Source organism: Camelus ferus, chromosome 7, assembly GCF_009834535.1.
Source record: "Camelus ferus isolate YT-003-E chromosome 7, BCGSAC_Cfer_1.0, whole genome shotgun sequence".
Taxonomy (NCBI): domain Eukaryota; kingdom Metazoa; phylum Chordata; class Mammalia; order Artiodactyla; family Camelidae; genus Camelus; species Camelus ferus.
Genome location: NC_045702.1, coordinates 12,798,008 through 12,814,735, shown reverse-complemented (window position 1 = coordinate 12,814,735; position 16,728 = coordinate 12,798,008). Strand labels below are relative to the sequence as shown.

Sequence of the window (16,728 nt, the reverse complement as noted above, 5' to 3'; positions counted from 1 at the left end):
AATAAAAGGAGTAACTGCTACTTAGTTCCAGCCCATTACTCTGTGATACTGATGGACTGGGGTTCTCAGGTCTTCCAATCCTCAAAAAAACTGGAAATGTGAATTTTTGTGATATCCCATATAAATACTAGCAACTAACTTGAATACATTTTAAAAATGTGAGTTAAACCAGACACGTCTGCTAGTGTGTGACCTATGACTTAAAGGGAAAGCTCCTCTGGGCCACAGGTAAATGGGGAGCCTGTCCCCCACCCCACCTCCCCCAGGAGCTGTCGGACGCCGAGCCTCCAGGCTCTAACCCCAGCCTTCCTGTGATGTTGTCCAGCACACTCTTTCAAAGGACAGACCCTTTAATCCCCAGTAGGTGCCAGACTTCCTTGTCCCTGACTCTCCCTTCACTGAACCTTTGCCAGTGCCCTGCAGAGTCCCTGCTCTGTAATCAAACTCCTACTCAACTTTGGACTCTTCTGGAATGTTTCCTCCAGCTCTCAGCTTTAACCAAGCTGAAAATGAACTGAACACAAAACCATTCCCAGGTGTCTGCTTCTCCCTTTAGTGGGGGTGTTCATGCCTCACCTCCTGGGGCAGAGGTAGCTGATGGGCAGGGTCCTGCCCCCTCTCAGTAGTATTTCCTGACCAAATGCCTCCACCCCCACCATCTTTGGGGCAGGTGGTAGGGAGCTTTGGTTCTGAGAGTCTTGAGATATTCAGCTGCAGCCCTCTTGCTCTCATTTATTAGCTACAAACTTCCTGAAAACTGAGTACCCTACTTAAAACCCTCGAATTATTTTCTGTTGATCTTAGGACACTTCAAAATTCTTAATGTGTCCTGCAAGGCTTCAGTTTTCTTTTGTTTCCTTGCACATGTCGTGTTCTTTCTGGACTCAAGACCCCTGGATCCTACACAGAAGCCTTGCCCGACACCCCTCCCCTCCACTGCCACTTCAGTCCCACCCTGCTTTGGGGAACCACTAGTTATCCTTTAGACCAGCTATGTCTAAGCCAAATGTAAAGCCAGCCACATATGTAATTTTAAAGACTCTAAAAGCCATATTAAGAAGCAAGAACAGGTGAAACTTTTATTATACATTTTATTTAACCCTGTAGGTATCATTCCAACATATGATCTATAGAAAATTCTCAATGAGGTATTCTACCTTCTTTATTCCTTAGTAAGCCTTTGAAATCTGATGTGTATTTTACACTTAAAGCACAAATCAATTTGGACTAACCATATTTTGAGGGCTCAATAGCCACATATCACCAGTGGCTACTATTCTGAATGGCGCAGCTTCAGAGCTCAGCTTAAATGTTATTTCCACTAGGCTAGTGGTTCTCAAACTCTAACGTGAATCAGAATCACCAAGAGAACTGGTTAAAACAGATTGCTGGGCCCCACTTCCAGAGCCTGAATGAGGAGGTCTGGGGCAGGCCTGAGAATCTGCATTTCTAACAAGCTTCCAGGTGATACTGATGTTGCTGGTTTGAGGACGATGCTTTGCGAACCTCTGTGGACATCTCTGCCCTTCCTTCTCACCCACTGGGAAGTGGTCAGGTGCCTCCCATAGCACCCTGCTTCACGACACTGGGCGTTGTTGTGATGGGTCACTCGTGACAGATGGCCAGCTCAACATCCGTGTGCCCTGTTAGGCTGTCAGCTGCATCATGGCTGGTCTGACTCACTGCCCCATCTCTAGAATCCAGCATGACACTTGACACTTACTAGGTACTTAGTAGGTGTGTTGACAGAATCAAAGTTGGCAAAAATGATTAGATTGTGTTTATACGGCTGAGGCTTGACAGTTTTGGTGGTAATTGCCAAAGCAAAAACAGTCAGTTGGCAGACCTGAGAAGTCAGGAAGCTTTAACTCAAGAATCCCAGTGTATCTGATGGCAAAGTCAGAGCCAAGATAATCATCCATTATAGTTTTGTATCTGTTGTATCTGTTACAGTTCAGGATGTTCATGAATGGCCACAATTATCTCCACAGGGAACAGAGAGACTCCGACTGACTTGTCCAAAAACACAGCCCCTGAGTGGAAATGGAGCTGCGATCCAGGTCCTCTGCCCCTGATACCTGGGCTCTTTCAGCCTCACTACGGAAGATGTGAGAGCCTGGGTCTGAGGATCCAGGCTCACTGGGCTTCACTTACAGGAGCATCTCCAGTGACCGCTCGCCATTCCGATCCGGGCGGCCACTCCATGAAACTCACACAAACAAGGTGAGTATAACGGGGATCTCAGCTTATGCCTGCTCTTGAGAAGAACCTCAAAGTACAAATCAAGTTGGGCAATAGTCACCCCATCACACCGAGAATTATAACAGTTCTTTTTTTAAAAAAATCAAGCTTTGGGTTTTTTGGGTGTTGTTTTTGGTAAAGCTCACCACGCTGGAGTTGGTTTTAAGGGTTCTCGTTTATCCCTTGGCAAGGGTTACTGGCACTTGAATTAAGCACTAATTTTAGTCAATGATTTACTCATGCCCCCAAAGGGCCACAGAGGTCACTGAATTACCATACCCCAGGGGTCCTGCCTTTTTAAAGTATGGTGTGGCTCAAAGAAAAAAGTTACTAAACAAACATATCTTTTACACGACCCTGCATTGCATCTTTCTGCCTCTTCCTCTTTGCTGTTTTCCCTTTCTTCTGTTCGTTACTTTTTTTAGTCCTCTGACACCTAAATTACACCTGGCCCACTCTCCTGAAATGGTCTCTCAAAAAAGACTGCTGATTAGTTATTTCATACTAAGCAGAGACCATCTTCACTCAGGACTCACGCTGCTTTGGCCCCTCTGAAGCTGACTACTTTCATCAAGGGAAAAAAAATTCTTCTAAGATTTCCGTGCTGCATTTTTCCCAGCTCTTCCATTGTCATGCCAGGCTGTTGAGTCTCTGTATTTTCCACCCGCCGGCAACAGTACTATGATGATGAAGACAGTGCAAGACACTATAGCAGATAACTTTCATGGAGTGCTCACCATGTGCTTGGGGCTATTTGAATCCTCAACCCCCATTCTATGGAGAAGTTACTACAACTAATCCTGTTTTACAGATGCAGAAACCTAGGAGAGGTTAACGTGCCCAAGGTGACACAGATTGTCACTGGCAGAGCTGGAGTTCAAGCTCAGGCAGGCTGGACCCCAAAGCCTACACATATGCCTTGAACCACTCTGCTACAGTGCCACATTGGCACCCAAAGCTCTGTCCTCCGTGCTTGGAAACTCAACTTTTCTCACTACATCAATCACATTAAAATATTTGATTTATACAGTGTCAGCCCCAAATACTCAGTCTGCCCAGTCTGGTCAATTAACTCATTCTTCGAACATGTGTTGCAAACCCTATTTCAACATAGCATAATGCTAGGCCTGTGAGGAATATAGAATCCAACAGGAGTTATGTCTCCAAGGGCCTAATGGGGGAAAGGTGATATGTATGTGTCATTAAAGCAGAAAGTAATTCACACCATGAGAAAGCACTTCATTTATGAGGGAGATGGCAAAGGGGAGATTTGTCTTGAATATGGCTCCAAAGGACATGGCACTATTTAAGCTGGATTTGAAAAGATGTTAAAGATTTAGATTTACAGAAAAAAGAAAAGGAATTATAGCTTAAGAAACAGTGAGTAGAGGCAAGGGATGAGGTGCTTATGGAGAAAGGTGAGCCATCCAAACTGGTTTGCCTAGAACAGTCTTGCTTTAGGCCATGTTTCCCCAGCATAATTATTATAGGGACTCTTTCACACTTGAAGTTCCCATTTGGAAAATTATATGATCACCCTAAACTAAGTATAGGGTATAACAAAGAAGTAGGAGGAGTCTAGTCTGGAAAGATAAGACTGAATAGTGGCCCCAAAAGGGCCTTGTGCCAAAGAACGTAGGTTCTTCTATCAAAGTATTGGGACGTCATTAAAGGTTAAATAATGTGTATTTTAGGAGGATCATGAAGCACTTACGAGTAAGAGATGGGAAAACCAGGGATATGAATATATGTGAGGATTTTGCCACCATTCTGGTAACATCTAATGAAGACCTGAACCAGGATAATGGCTGTTGAGATGGAATGAATGCGATGGATGTGAAAGACACTCCAGCTTAGCTCAGACGTGGGCAACTTTTTCTGTGAAAGGTCAACTAATAAATTTGTTTTAGGCTTTGCTAGCTGTGTGGTTTCTGTTACAATCACTCAATTCTGCCACTGTAGCTGAGAGCAGCCATAAACAATGCATATATGAATAAATCAGGCTGTGTTCCAATGAAACTTGATGTATGGACAAAGAAATTAGAATTTCATATAATTTTCATGCATATGAAATATTGTTATTCTTTGATTTATTTCAACCACTGAAAAATGTAAAATCCATTCACATCTTGTAGGCTGTACAAAAACAGGTAGTGAGCCAGAAGGCCTTAGTTTGCCAATCCCTGGCCTAGCTAGGATTACTAAAATCTACTCAGATCTACTAATCACATTGGCATTTTGCATCCTGTCACGGGATAATCCCAACATTATTAAATCACCTGATTTTATTCTTGGCCAGAACTGCATATACCTTGAATAATGGAATCCCATTCAGAACTGTTTTTATACCTCACAGAAGACAATACTGAGCACATTTAAATCAGTCTGAGCAGTTTATTTTGCGTCATCGAATTATTAAATAATGGGTTCAAGATAGAACAATGAGGAAAAAATCATTTACCTTGCTAACCAACTTCAAAAATATAATGTCATTTTGTCATGCTTTACTTTTATTAGACATCTTTATAAATTGTCACAGTGTTTCACACTTCAGGTGAATATACACTTGCTCATGAATAGGTGCTATGCAACTGCCTTGGCAAAAAAGAAACAAATAGGCGATTCAAAGAAAACACAATTTGCAGGTGACATATTTTCAAACACCTTTTGATGTATATATATATACACATATTTTTCCATATAAATTGGCTATGGGTAAAAAATATTCTTTCCAAAAATGCCATCATAAAATTGAGTTATGTTTTGAGATTAGCATCCTTTTGACGAGGTAGGGATGGATGGAGCGGGTAGGTAGGTGGGAAGGAGACTGGCACACATGCAGGCCATCACATTTACTGAGGTTACTTCTACAATATTTCCAGAATTTCCAGGTAGTTTCAACAAATGTAGCTAACAATCTTGCTGCTGCCTCTTACTCCTGCTGCTCCTCATTAAACCGTATAATTTCACACGTCTCCCTTGCCCACCATAACTGAGGCTTGTCCTGTCTTCCATGCTACTACTCCTGGGACATTGCTTCCTTCTTTCCTCAGGTGTTTGAAAAGTAATAATGTCTAATACTCTAGTGTGGCAACCTATGAACAAGTGGGGAAAATGATAGGATAAAGACCAGCCAAAAAATTTAGTTTGTTTTCTGTTTCCAAAAATGGAGTAAGAAATGTGATCAATGATAGAATGTTGAAGTAATAGGAAATAAGGAATAGAGAGCCAGAGTTGCTTTGATCCAAAGTGTACTCTTAAATGTTAAACATTCAAATGCTACCCCAGACTACTTGGCTTTTTCCCTGGTCCAAATCTTCACTGCATAGCTCTGAACATCTCTTAACATCCACTGCGTTGGGGCTGTAACTCTATAGAAGATAGGCTGGCTATATTTGAGGATATAAGAAAAAGAGGTTAACTATGTTTCTGATAAATTAAAAAGGAACAGTTTTTAAGGGAAATGAAATCCGGAGCTCAGTTCTTTAGATTCTTAAAATATGACTTTCCCCAAATCCAGCTCAATATTAAAAGTCCAAACATGGCTGTACCTAAAACTACCTACTATTCCATCAACTATTACTGTTCCTAAAGCTTTATGGTAACTTTTCCATTTGTATTTGCATTATAAGGACATCTCTTTACCAGAAGCAAATGCTATTACGTACAGGTGTTTTCCAGACCCTGCATTCTTCAACTTTATACCTACTAACAGCTGCGACCGACCATTTGTTACGAAGGTAATAAACCATAGCAGGTAGACCCCTATTCACAGGGAAGAGATATACAAGTGTAATGAGATGTGTGTGTGTGCCTGGGGCATGTGGCTTGTTTCAGCCTGCATGGCATCACTGATGTGCACAACACCCACTCATGACACCTACCTTCCTATCTCTGGTTACTCATTCCCCCACAGTAGTAGCTTTTGTCAACACAGACTGTTTCCACCAAAACTCAAAAGTGTGAAGTCAAGAAACCCAGCCATTCATTAGTCCCAGCTCTGTCATCTTGACCAAGTTATTTAAATTATCTGCTGGACCTCAGGTTCCTTATCCATAAAGATGATGATAATGCAACTACTGTTCTCGAGGGGCTATCAGGAAGACTAAATGAGATTATGGGGAAGCCCTCTACCAAAGAGTGAGAGGTATTCTGAGTTGAAGGGAGCAGACTTTGACTAACACATGAAGACTGACACAGACCTCAGGCCATTGAAAATGATCCTACCCTGCTAATGATATAAGCAGAAGCAAAAGCTGGGAATAAAGTAAAATGAGGGTGGGTAAAGAGAAAAGGTTAAATTAGGTGGAGGAAGGAGGAATGTAATCAAATGTTGTGGGTGTGTTTCATGGCAGGGTGTTGATGGTAAGATACAGTCCTAGAAGCATTCCAAATACTAAGCGATATTCTACAATCCAAATGCTTCGGTGAAGTGGCTAACATTTATTTCACACTTTATAAAGTGTGTTTTTTTCCCCTATTTGTGGCCAAATTTCAATGAGAGAGTTTTGTTATCAAGTGATACTCTTAGTCCTATTGCCCCATATAAATATCCCTTCACACCCGATTTCATTTCAAGGATGTTCAAGACCTATCATGGCTCAGACATTTGCGTGTCCTCTGTTCTCCAGGCATCAGACCCACAAAGAAGAAGGCATGGCTGAATTTAAATGTCATCACTTAAAATGAAATGTGCCACTTCATCTCAACCAACTGTAGAAGGAAAAAGAGGAAGAGAGACTGAAAGATCTACCCAAACACCAGCAGCGGCTGCCTCTGAGTGACAGCATAAAGGATGACTTTTTCTGCCACGTTACACTTCTGTACAACGGTCATTCTGGACACTAGCTAAATTTTCTACAATGATCCATTTGGTTTGGTTTAAATATGGACGCAAAAGGACAGGTACTACCCTTGTACCTGGGAACTTTTATTTACTAACAGATTGGTTAGGAATTTACTGCAATAAGATTTTGCTGATGTACTTGTGGTGGCAAGTGTCTAAAGGATCTTTATTTTAAAACAGACATTGAACACAGGCATGGATCTTGGAAATAATGTAGTCCAACATCTGCTTTCTAAAGATGCAAACATTAGGAGTCAGAGAATTAAAATGGTTTAAGATCACACAAATAGCTTCATGACTAAAATCTAGGTGTCTTGACTTCCAACGCAGAGTTCCTTCCACAACACCATTTGTTTGAATTATGCTTCTCTAAGGTCCACCACAACTGAGTGGCATCTATGATGTGTGAGGTGCTACAGGAATACAAAATTGGATAAAACCTAGTCCCCTGGACTCAGGGGAGACACGTGTTCTGCTTTCATTATAGAAAACCTTAGTAGCTGCTGGTGAAAGATAGCATTTGATTTTTTTTTTCCCTAAAAGTGTGCATTCAGTCAGTTAACATTCTGGTCCCACGCACAAGCTATAAACCCTCCATAATTTGGAAGGGAGGAGGTAGGGGAATGAGAGTTACAGTAAGTTAGCTAACAACCAATTATTCTTCAAAACTAAACTGTGAACTTTACTTCTGTTATGCATTTCTATTGTCCTTCCCTAGTACCACAGCCCCCATTCCTTTGAAAGGAGAAGAAATAGACTTACTTTTTCATTTGTAGTGGTTCTAAGAACCTGTGATTAAGCTCCTTGTTTGAGCCCTACATGAAACCATTGCATATATTCACCTTTCTGTTTTCATGAAGTTCAAGTTTTTTCCTACCTACTGAGACTTTTAGGGCCAGGTCTGCCATCACCCTAGATAGAGTGGCATGGCCCTGAAAACACACCGAGCTTCCTTCCAGGAGCCCTACTATTGAAGGGGCTCTGTCACCCCACGCCTCAGGCGTCCAGAGGAGTTGAATACAACGCTCCCTTCAATTCCTATTTATTCTTGCCGTCAAAGACACCACTACCAAGGCGGAACCCCTCTTTCAGCTGACAGGCATGTCACCCCCCAGAGAGGCTTCTTCTGAGACAGGGACAGATGAGAGGGGCCTGGGAAATAAGTGAGGGTCTGACGCGCTAGTGCCCGACTCCCACCGAAGATTGAAACGGGGGAGTGAAGGAACCCGCCCTCCCGCACTCCAAAATAAGCCACCCATCACTGAGAGACGGAAACCTTCGCAACAGTAATATTCCAAAACAAAACCACTCACCTGCAAAAAGGCCACCAGCAGCCGCCTCTCCTCAGAACCTCTAAGCAGCCAGTGCCTCCCAGGACTCATAACTGCTGCCGGCATCGACTCTCTTTTCTAGCCCGGGAGCCAGAAGGGGCAGGACCTACGGCTCTGACTATTGAATGGTCGAGCTGTCATTCATTCACGGCCCCGCCCTAGTCCCAGGAACAGGTCGAGGTCTTTTCCGTTTTCCAAACCCCGGAGTAGAAAGTGAGGCTCTGATTGGCTCGCTGGGGAAATGAGCACACTTTCGGACCAGTGAGGAACTAGCTTTGACGCTTGTGGGCGGGCTTGGGCCTGAGGGAAGTAGGGAAACAAAGCTGGGAGCGTCGCCCGGGCGATAGGAAAACCTTAGGAGCTCTGAGGTGGTTGAGGTGCTGGAAAGCTTCTTGCGTCGTCAAGGAAATACCTGCCAATGTAGAGAAGTGTCGGCGGAATCTTGGAAGTGATGAGGTGACGCCTTCCTTTACTCTTGGGAAGCTGCAACTTGGGGTTGAAGGTGGGCACTCCTCTCAGAGGAAGGCTCCCGCTTTCCTCGCGGTTTTAAGTCTTAAACGGTGATTAAAGCGAAAGCCTTTAAAGTGCCCTATTTATGGGCAGCAACTCGCCCCCTCTCTCAGTACTTTTATAGGGATTCCCCTTAGGCAATTCCCTGACACTGTTTTAGTTAGGGGAAGAAGAGAGCTGCGCGGAATGCACCTGAAGCTTATAGGACAGATGAAGGGAGGATGGAATGAAATGAGTTATAAATTTGGAAGCCGCAATTACTGAGCGAGAGAAACCTCTGAAAATACCCGAAGCTTCTTGGCACGGGACCCAATAAGCTTCTGTGTAGGCTTGAACTACCACACAAGGCTTTGAAGCATTAGTGTCAGAACTTTTGGGTGGGCGAGAAAGACGATAAGGAATGGTATGTTTGCCTGACCACATGGGAAATTCCCCTTCTTGATTTCAAGAAGCTGTCCTACATAGTGTTTAGTGTCCTCTTTCAAAGTTTTCCTATTTCATCCTCATAATAACTCCAGTTAGTATGTGACCGCCAAGCAGGTCCTCAGAATAAACGTAAAGTTTGAAAAGATAATTTCCACATTTTTAATTCTGTGACACACTATGCATTGAATATGTTAAGACCTAAGCATCTGCAGTTAGTTCTATATCTCATTTATCCTTCTTAGAGTGTAACAATTCCTCCTAGGATCTCAAAGAGCAGACCCTTCATTCTGGGAGATCACAAATCCAAGGCCTGACAGATTCCAGCAGGTTGATAGGCCCCATCTAGTGATTGTTGAATCCAGCTTGTACATGATTAACTAGAGTTTAGATCAGTAACTGGAGGAGGGAGCTTCCAAATCATATACATTTATCTACGTCCTTTTCTCTGTACCAGATGAGGACAGAGTGAGGGGAAAGCTTTTCTACTACAGTATGACATCAAAGCTCCCTGCTTAGAGTGCTCACCATCCATACTCTGGAGGATAAAGATTGTCATTCACAAGGGTCAGAGTCTTAGAGCATTTGACATTTAGGGATACTTACTCTGGACTTAAGGGCTCATTGGATTTAGTTTTACTGTAGTTATGGATACCCATGGAGCACTAGCTTGTCACATAGAACATTAACAACACCAAGCATCACCTACCTTTTAGAATCTTACTGTACAGGTGAAGAATCTGAAATTTAAGAGATTTATAAAGAATTACTTAGCTGGTTGAGGGCAGAGCCTGGACAAGCATCAAGGTTGCTAATGCATAACTCTGGGAAAAGGCTTCCCTTTCTGCTGCCTCCTCCCCACCAGCCCCCACCCCCCAAAAAAGCAAGATTAAAGAAAAAATCAAGATGACTAATTTGAAATGTTACTTCCATTAAGACCAATAATGAGAATTTAATTCTGATACAGCAAACAGTATGAATAGTATGAAAATAACTCAGTGTCTTAGTTCACTACTTCAGACAACTTTTGGCGTAGTCCCACTTTCATCCAAATAAGAAGTGAAAATGCCAGAGAATGTTACAGCCATGTTGTCTTTCTGTTATGTGAGTATATAAAAAAGTCAGTATTAACACATTTGTTAACAATAATACTTTAAGGATTAGTAGCAGATTGTCTTATTCAAGACTTGAATAAAATACAATTTTATGATAGCATATATACTGGGCCAAAGTAATTTCACAGCTGTTTACACAGAGTCCCTAGCCTTTGCAAGTAGGGTTGAGATGGCCCATCAAGCATCAAAACATCATCTATGGACCTAGGCTATTATGTCTTGGCTCCCTCCTTCTCTCCAGCAAACTCCATAATTAGATTGTCCCATATCTCACGTGCAGGACTGTCTACTTGTCTTAACAGTCTTAACATCATGATGTGGTTGTTTGCTGCTAGTATCTAGTCTGCCACCACACCCTACCTTCTTCAGGGCCTGGTTAAAAATCTGCTGCCCATAATCTAGTGTAGTAGGCCCATATTTGGCTTCCACCATTGACCTGTTAAGTATACAACCCTTCTACCCTAAAACCAAAAACCAGAAATGCTGTTAGGGATCAGAACCTCAGAAGGGACTTTAAAGCCATCTGTCCCTTCATTTCACAAGTTAAAGCATAGAATGCTTATCTCAGAGAAGTGCAAAGAAAGACGGATGCCATTATGAAATAGTTTTGCAATCTCTGAAGTGCCTTGCATCTGCCCCTTTCTTGCACTGGGAACTTCGACATGTCGTTTGACCTCAGCTTGCATCTTTATCTGTGAAACAGGGATAATCGCTAAGTGGCCATTGTGAATATTAAATGAGATGATGAAGTATGTACCTGACACATGGAATGTGTTCAGGAAGTGGTAGTTATTCTTAACAACTGCAGTACTAATAGATGTCAAGTGTTTTAACTACTTACAGGTACTCTTGTTTTGAGAACGTCAAGAAAGTCTGGGCCTTGTACTTTCCTCACCTTTCCTGCTCTCTGCTCAGGTGGAGACCTGGCCTCCTGAAGAGAGTATAGGACAGGAATTTCCTTAGTTATCTTGCTGCCACTCACAGAGGTGACTGTCAGGATGTGAATGCTGAAGAGGGTACAGACCCACTCTAGGGCCCTGAGCCTCTAGTATTGGGAAGCCTGAACTATATGAAATTTCCCTCCTGTACGTGGCAACACTGAACCAGGTTGATTTTTTCCACTTTCAATTCTGGGGAGGGAGGATTAAAAAAAAACCCTTTAAAGTGTAGGACGAAGGAAAAGAGGAGGAAACTTGCAGAAAGTCAAAAGAGGCACTTTTTCCTTTTACAAATTCTTTATCCAGCTGCTCAGGAAAAAAACTACCTTTTTTTAAATGCTTGTTTTCCTGTGGTAGTGAAGAAAGCAGTCAGAATTTTTACCCGTAGAGTTGTTTTTCAAATGCTATATCGTATTTACATATTATAGTTTATATTAAAAATATTGTTTAGTGTATGAGGCTTAGAAAAAAAATTTAAAACATCCGTAATCCTACCACTCAGAATTTATTGTTAACAATTTTTATTTCCTTCTATTTTCTTCCCTATAAATCAATTATTTAAAAAAGACAGGAACCCATAGCATATACACTGTTTCGTGGCAGTGTTTACTTAATTTATTGTGAACATCTCCCCATTTATTATGAACATGTCATTTAATGTTGTTCTTCAATTACAGTTCCATTATGTGACTGTGCCTTTAGGTATTATGTCTCACAGTTGAACCAGTCTCCAGCTCTGAGGCGTTGAGTTTGCTTCCATTTCTCGAGAAGATTCAGGGACTTAAATGGGCTGCTGCTTTCCTTAAATGACAGGATGCTCTGGGAATGTCTGTTGAACCAAAGGCCCGACTACTGGCCCCAGCCCTCCTCAGAGAGGCTGAGAAAGCAGCCGGGCATTCTCTTCTCTGTGCCTTGGCACTGCAGAGCTAAGAAAGCTGAAGTCAGGGAAGCCTGAAAGCTCCTGGAGGGTTGCCCCTTCACCCTTGCTCCCTCTAGAGTTTCCTGTTCTTTAACCCGAAGAAAAGGTGTGAGGCAAGAGAAATTGGAGCAGGTGCTGAAAGTCAGAGCTCCATTAATAAAACCCCACGAAACTCCTGGTGTATGTGTCTCCATTTTACAGATGAGAAAAGTAGGGCTCAGAGAGAGAATCCTGACCTCTCCCCACCATGCTTACCACTGCTCTTAAAAACTGGTGGATATAACTTCATTCCTTTTTTTTTTTTCTGTGAGAAATTTGTTGTGTCCCCTAAGATTTATTGGCTGTCTGTTAAAAAAAAAAAAATCTCTCCTGACTGTCCAAGAATTTCTTCTGCCTCTGGATTTCCCGAGTTGGCTTGTTCTTTGTCAAAAGAATATGTCCTCATTCCTTGATGAAGAATCCGATGACTTAGCTTTCTTCCTCCCCACATACTTGCTTGTTTTCTTACAGAAGTGATCTCACTGTATACGTTGGAAGGTCAAACTCATAAAAGGAAGTTAGTATAAACCCTACAACAACTTAACATTACAGATAGTTCCTTAGCTTTTGGGATTTAGGAAGTATGCCTATAGAGAGAGCAATAAGCCCATTTTTCTGGTTCGGTTGTAAACTATTCTGAAGGAAGCTCTAAAAAAGGCTTTCCAGAATTATTTAGGGCCATGAAACATCATTAAAATGGGGGTGTAACTTCCCAGTATGACACTTGGAAGGCAGTAACACTTACTTGTAAGTAAGTTTCTGGAATGTTTTGTTAAAGCCTCTATACATAATCTAGTCAGACTCAGTTTCAATCAAGAAGATACCTTTTTTCCAGCCTCCATCCCCCCTTTCCTCCCCCCCACCACATACACACACAGTATACCCACACCCTAGCCCAAGCTACCCACCTCTTACCTGGATTTTCTCAGTAGCCTCCTAACAAATCTTCCTGAATCCACTTTTGCTCTCTTTTAGGCAGCCAACGTGATATCGGTATAGTATCTTTGTGATCATGGTACAGCTAATCCCCTCCTTCCCCCAGCTTGCAGCGCTGCAGTGCCTTCCCACTGCCCCTAACAGCCGCCTGCTTTCCACTTCCCGATGGCTGTTAGGCCTTCGCACAAGCATTTTCTCTACCTCGAATGTTCTTCCCTCCCAAGCAGTTAAAGTACAGTACAGGGATTCAATTTTCCTAATTCCCAGGCTGAATCTCTAATGGAAGTGTGTTCCTGGGGGACTCGTAGTTATCCAGCAGGCGGAACACGTGATTTGGAGGTAGTGCAGGGGGTGAGAGTGTGGGCCTCGGGACCCGTCTGCCTGGGCTCCAGTCCTGGCTCTACTCCGTGCTAACCGCATGATCTTGGGCAAGGTTTTTTTTAACACCCTTACCTTCTTTCTCCTGTTGTATAATGGTCCATAGTAAGGGTGCCTACCTCATAAAGTTGTGTCATTGAAATAAGTTAACTCATGGAAAGAGCTCAATACATTTTAACTTTAAAAAGTCTCAACAATAGATTAAGGGCCCAATATAATTTTTTATGTGTAAAGTGAAATCAACCTTGCTAATTTTCTCTTGTTTTCTTGTGGAGAAAAACAGATACAACAAGCAACTGGGAGGCCCTCCTAGGGCAGCGAAAGGCTGGTCCTAACAGATAAGGCTTCAGGGCCTGCACTATGTAGGAAAAGACATACGATTACTTAGTCAAAACAAGTGCCAGGCCACAGATGCTAGTGAGTTAACATGAAGCCTAAGGGGTTTAAAAAAATACACAAGGGGGAAAAATTAAAGAAATCTAAAGTAGTATTTAAAAAATCACAACAGCAAACAAAAGACAATCTATTTAGAGATGAAATCATTTTTAGCTCCTAAACTAAGCCATTATGTAAAATATCCTTTCCTTGTGCTATAAACATTTTGGAGGCTACCTGAGGTCCCAGGATTTTTTACCACAATGCTCTCTAGTAGCTTTGAAAGCTATCATTTCTAGCTACTTCTGGGTACTATTTTGTACCTAAATGACAGAAGCTACTTTACCTTCAATCTGTGACTCCAACATGAGTGAGACGAAGTTCTTTATATTCCCCATTTAAATCCTCACAGAATCCTTATTAAATAGAGAAAATAGTTTGACTGCCTTCATTTACCAGTGAGTTTTCAAGTAAAGAATAATGAGAATATATCATTTGTTACTGATCTATAACCATCAGTGAGTACCAGCACCTGAGTTTTGGTCTCCCTGTGCCAGTTAAGGAGCCTAACTTATCTTTGCTATCATCTCTCTGGGAGGTGTCAGATAAGAGGAATAGGTAAATCACGTGTTGGCAGCCACAGGATGTAAAAATTAACAAGAAAGGCTATTTTATACCTCATAGTAATGACTTAGAAGATGAGTGATGGCAAAAGCTCCAAAGCTTGATGATTCTTGGTGAGGTGACATGCTGAAATTCAGGTGGTTGTGATCCATGTTCATTCAATGACAGCTGAATGCAATGCCAGGTGACCTACATTTCTTCACCTTTGAAACTTTAAGGAAGTATGTAAAGGCCAGGCATCTATAGCTTGCTAAAACTTCCCTACTGGTGAAAATTATTTCTAGGGCCAGTAGGAAAGAACCTGTGTTCTCAGATCCAAACCCAGCTATATCAGGCAAAATATTAATAACAGACCAACTTTTAACAAAATATTAGTTAAAATTTTTTTAACCAGAAAGGGTAACTTTAGCAAATATATGTATGTATTCCATACATATTTCATTATGCTTTGTTGCATCTCTACCTTCTCTAAAAATGGGGGAGAAAGAAGAGCAGACACACACAAAGGAAAAGGAAGAATGAGAAAATGAGTCAAACCTTCAGAAATGCACAGGATCTGGTTTCAAGCAGCAAATCAAACCAGAAAGTAGCCAGTTATCCACTGAACGTCTACTAAATGATTAAGCACTTGTATTAAGAAGTTCTTAAACTTCCATTTTGAAGTTTTGAAGAAAGAATTAACAGTATCTTTAGTGCCTACCATAAAGCGTACCAGGAGCAAGAGCATGGCCCAGTAAGAGAGAGACCAACTCACGGACTATTAATTACAGTCCAGTAAATATGACTGCAAGTGCAAGGATTGAGTATTCACAGGGTGTTTTAGTGGATGGGGGGAGGGGGAGTTTTTAAGCGTGTGTAGGGGAGGGGCTGAGGGTGAGAAGAATTTGGCAGGGATGCAAGACATTTATATATATAATGGAAGAGGTGAAGTCTGGGCAGTGTTAAGAAATGAGTAGAATTCCAGTCAAAATCCAAAACTGGATTGTGGTAATAGCTGCACAATTGTATTAAACTTGCTAAAACTCATTTGGAGTCTATGCTAAAAATGGATGAATTTTGTGGTATATAAACTCTACTTCAAGAAAACTTTTTTTTTTTTTTGCAAGAACATTGACTTTAGAAACAGACACATGTGGACAAATTCCTGGCTCTGCAGTATACTAGCTGTGTGGTCTTGATCAAGTTAGTTAACCTCGTGTAAAATAGGAATAATGATATGGTTATCAGGGTTGTTGGGAAGATTAAATGGGATGGTGTATGTAAAGTGCCTGCTACATTATCACACTCAGTGTGAAATAGTTACTCTCCCTGGGGTGCTTAATGAGTGTTTGTGCTGATCACCAGACACCTCTCTTTGCTGTGTCTTTCAAAGGGTTTGGGAGCAGCTGTAGCTTCTTCTGACTTCCTTTCAGTAGAACTTGACTCTGATGTTCACCCCACCCACCCACCCGAACAGTTACTCTCTATTTCTCTTCTTCCTTTGCTAGCTGAGCACAATGTTACCTACACTTCCAGTGGTATTTCTCTGTGCCTTTGCACATGCTGTTCTTTCCGCCTGCATGGTGTGTATTACTTTCTTCACTTAACTAACCCTTAATCATTCTTTTGTTCATTTTTCAGGATTTTTAAATTATGTAATATTTCAAATGTACAGAAATTAAAGAATAATATATGAACACTGGGCAGCCAACACCCAGTTTTAACACATCTTAACATTCTGCCATATTTACTTTAGAACTTTTCATGTAGTCAAGTCTTTGGGTTAGTTTACTTTTTCATTTGTTTTTTTTTTTTTTTTTTTTGAGATGAGTTGTGTTGGAGTAGGGTCTAGAATCAAAATATAATAATTTCTAAGATGGACTACACATTGGATTATGTGTATCAACTTTTAAATATTAGATTTTCTTTATTCAGCAAAACCTTTTTTGTTAATAGTGATCTCCTATATTTTTTATATCACTTCATTCATAACATTCAGTAAAAGAGTGATCATTTTTCACAAGTTCATCAGGGAGTGGAAGTGGGGGCATTATGTGGAACTGATAGCACCGTC

At 41.5% G+C, this 16,728-nt stretch overlaps 1 protein-coding gene and 1 long non-coding RNA gene across 3 annotated transcripts in view; one reads left to right on the top strand and one right to left on the bottom strand.

The window, feature by feature from the left end:
* The window catches only part of BPGM (bisphosphoglycerate mutase), a 28,893-nt gene extending 20,368 nt beyond the window's left edge, over positions 1-8,525 (bottom strand). Inside the window, exon 1 of the mRNA XM_006193683.3 lies at positions 8,401-8,525. The gene's annotated coding sequence lies outside the window, so the exon portion shown is untranslated. The remainder of the gene's footprint in view (positions 1-8,400) is intronic.
* Positions 8,526-8,730: 205 nt separating this feature from the next.
* LOC106730842 overlaps positions 8,731-16,728 on the top strand; it is a 51,585-nt gene continuing 43,587 nt past the window's right edge. For both annotated transcript variants that reach the window (XR_001367286.2, XR_004321275.1), the window contains exon 1: positions 8,731-8,874. This is a non-coding gene — a long non-coding RNA (uncharacterized LOC106730842). The remainder of the gene's footprint in view (positions 8,875-16,728) is intronic.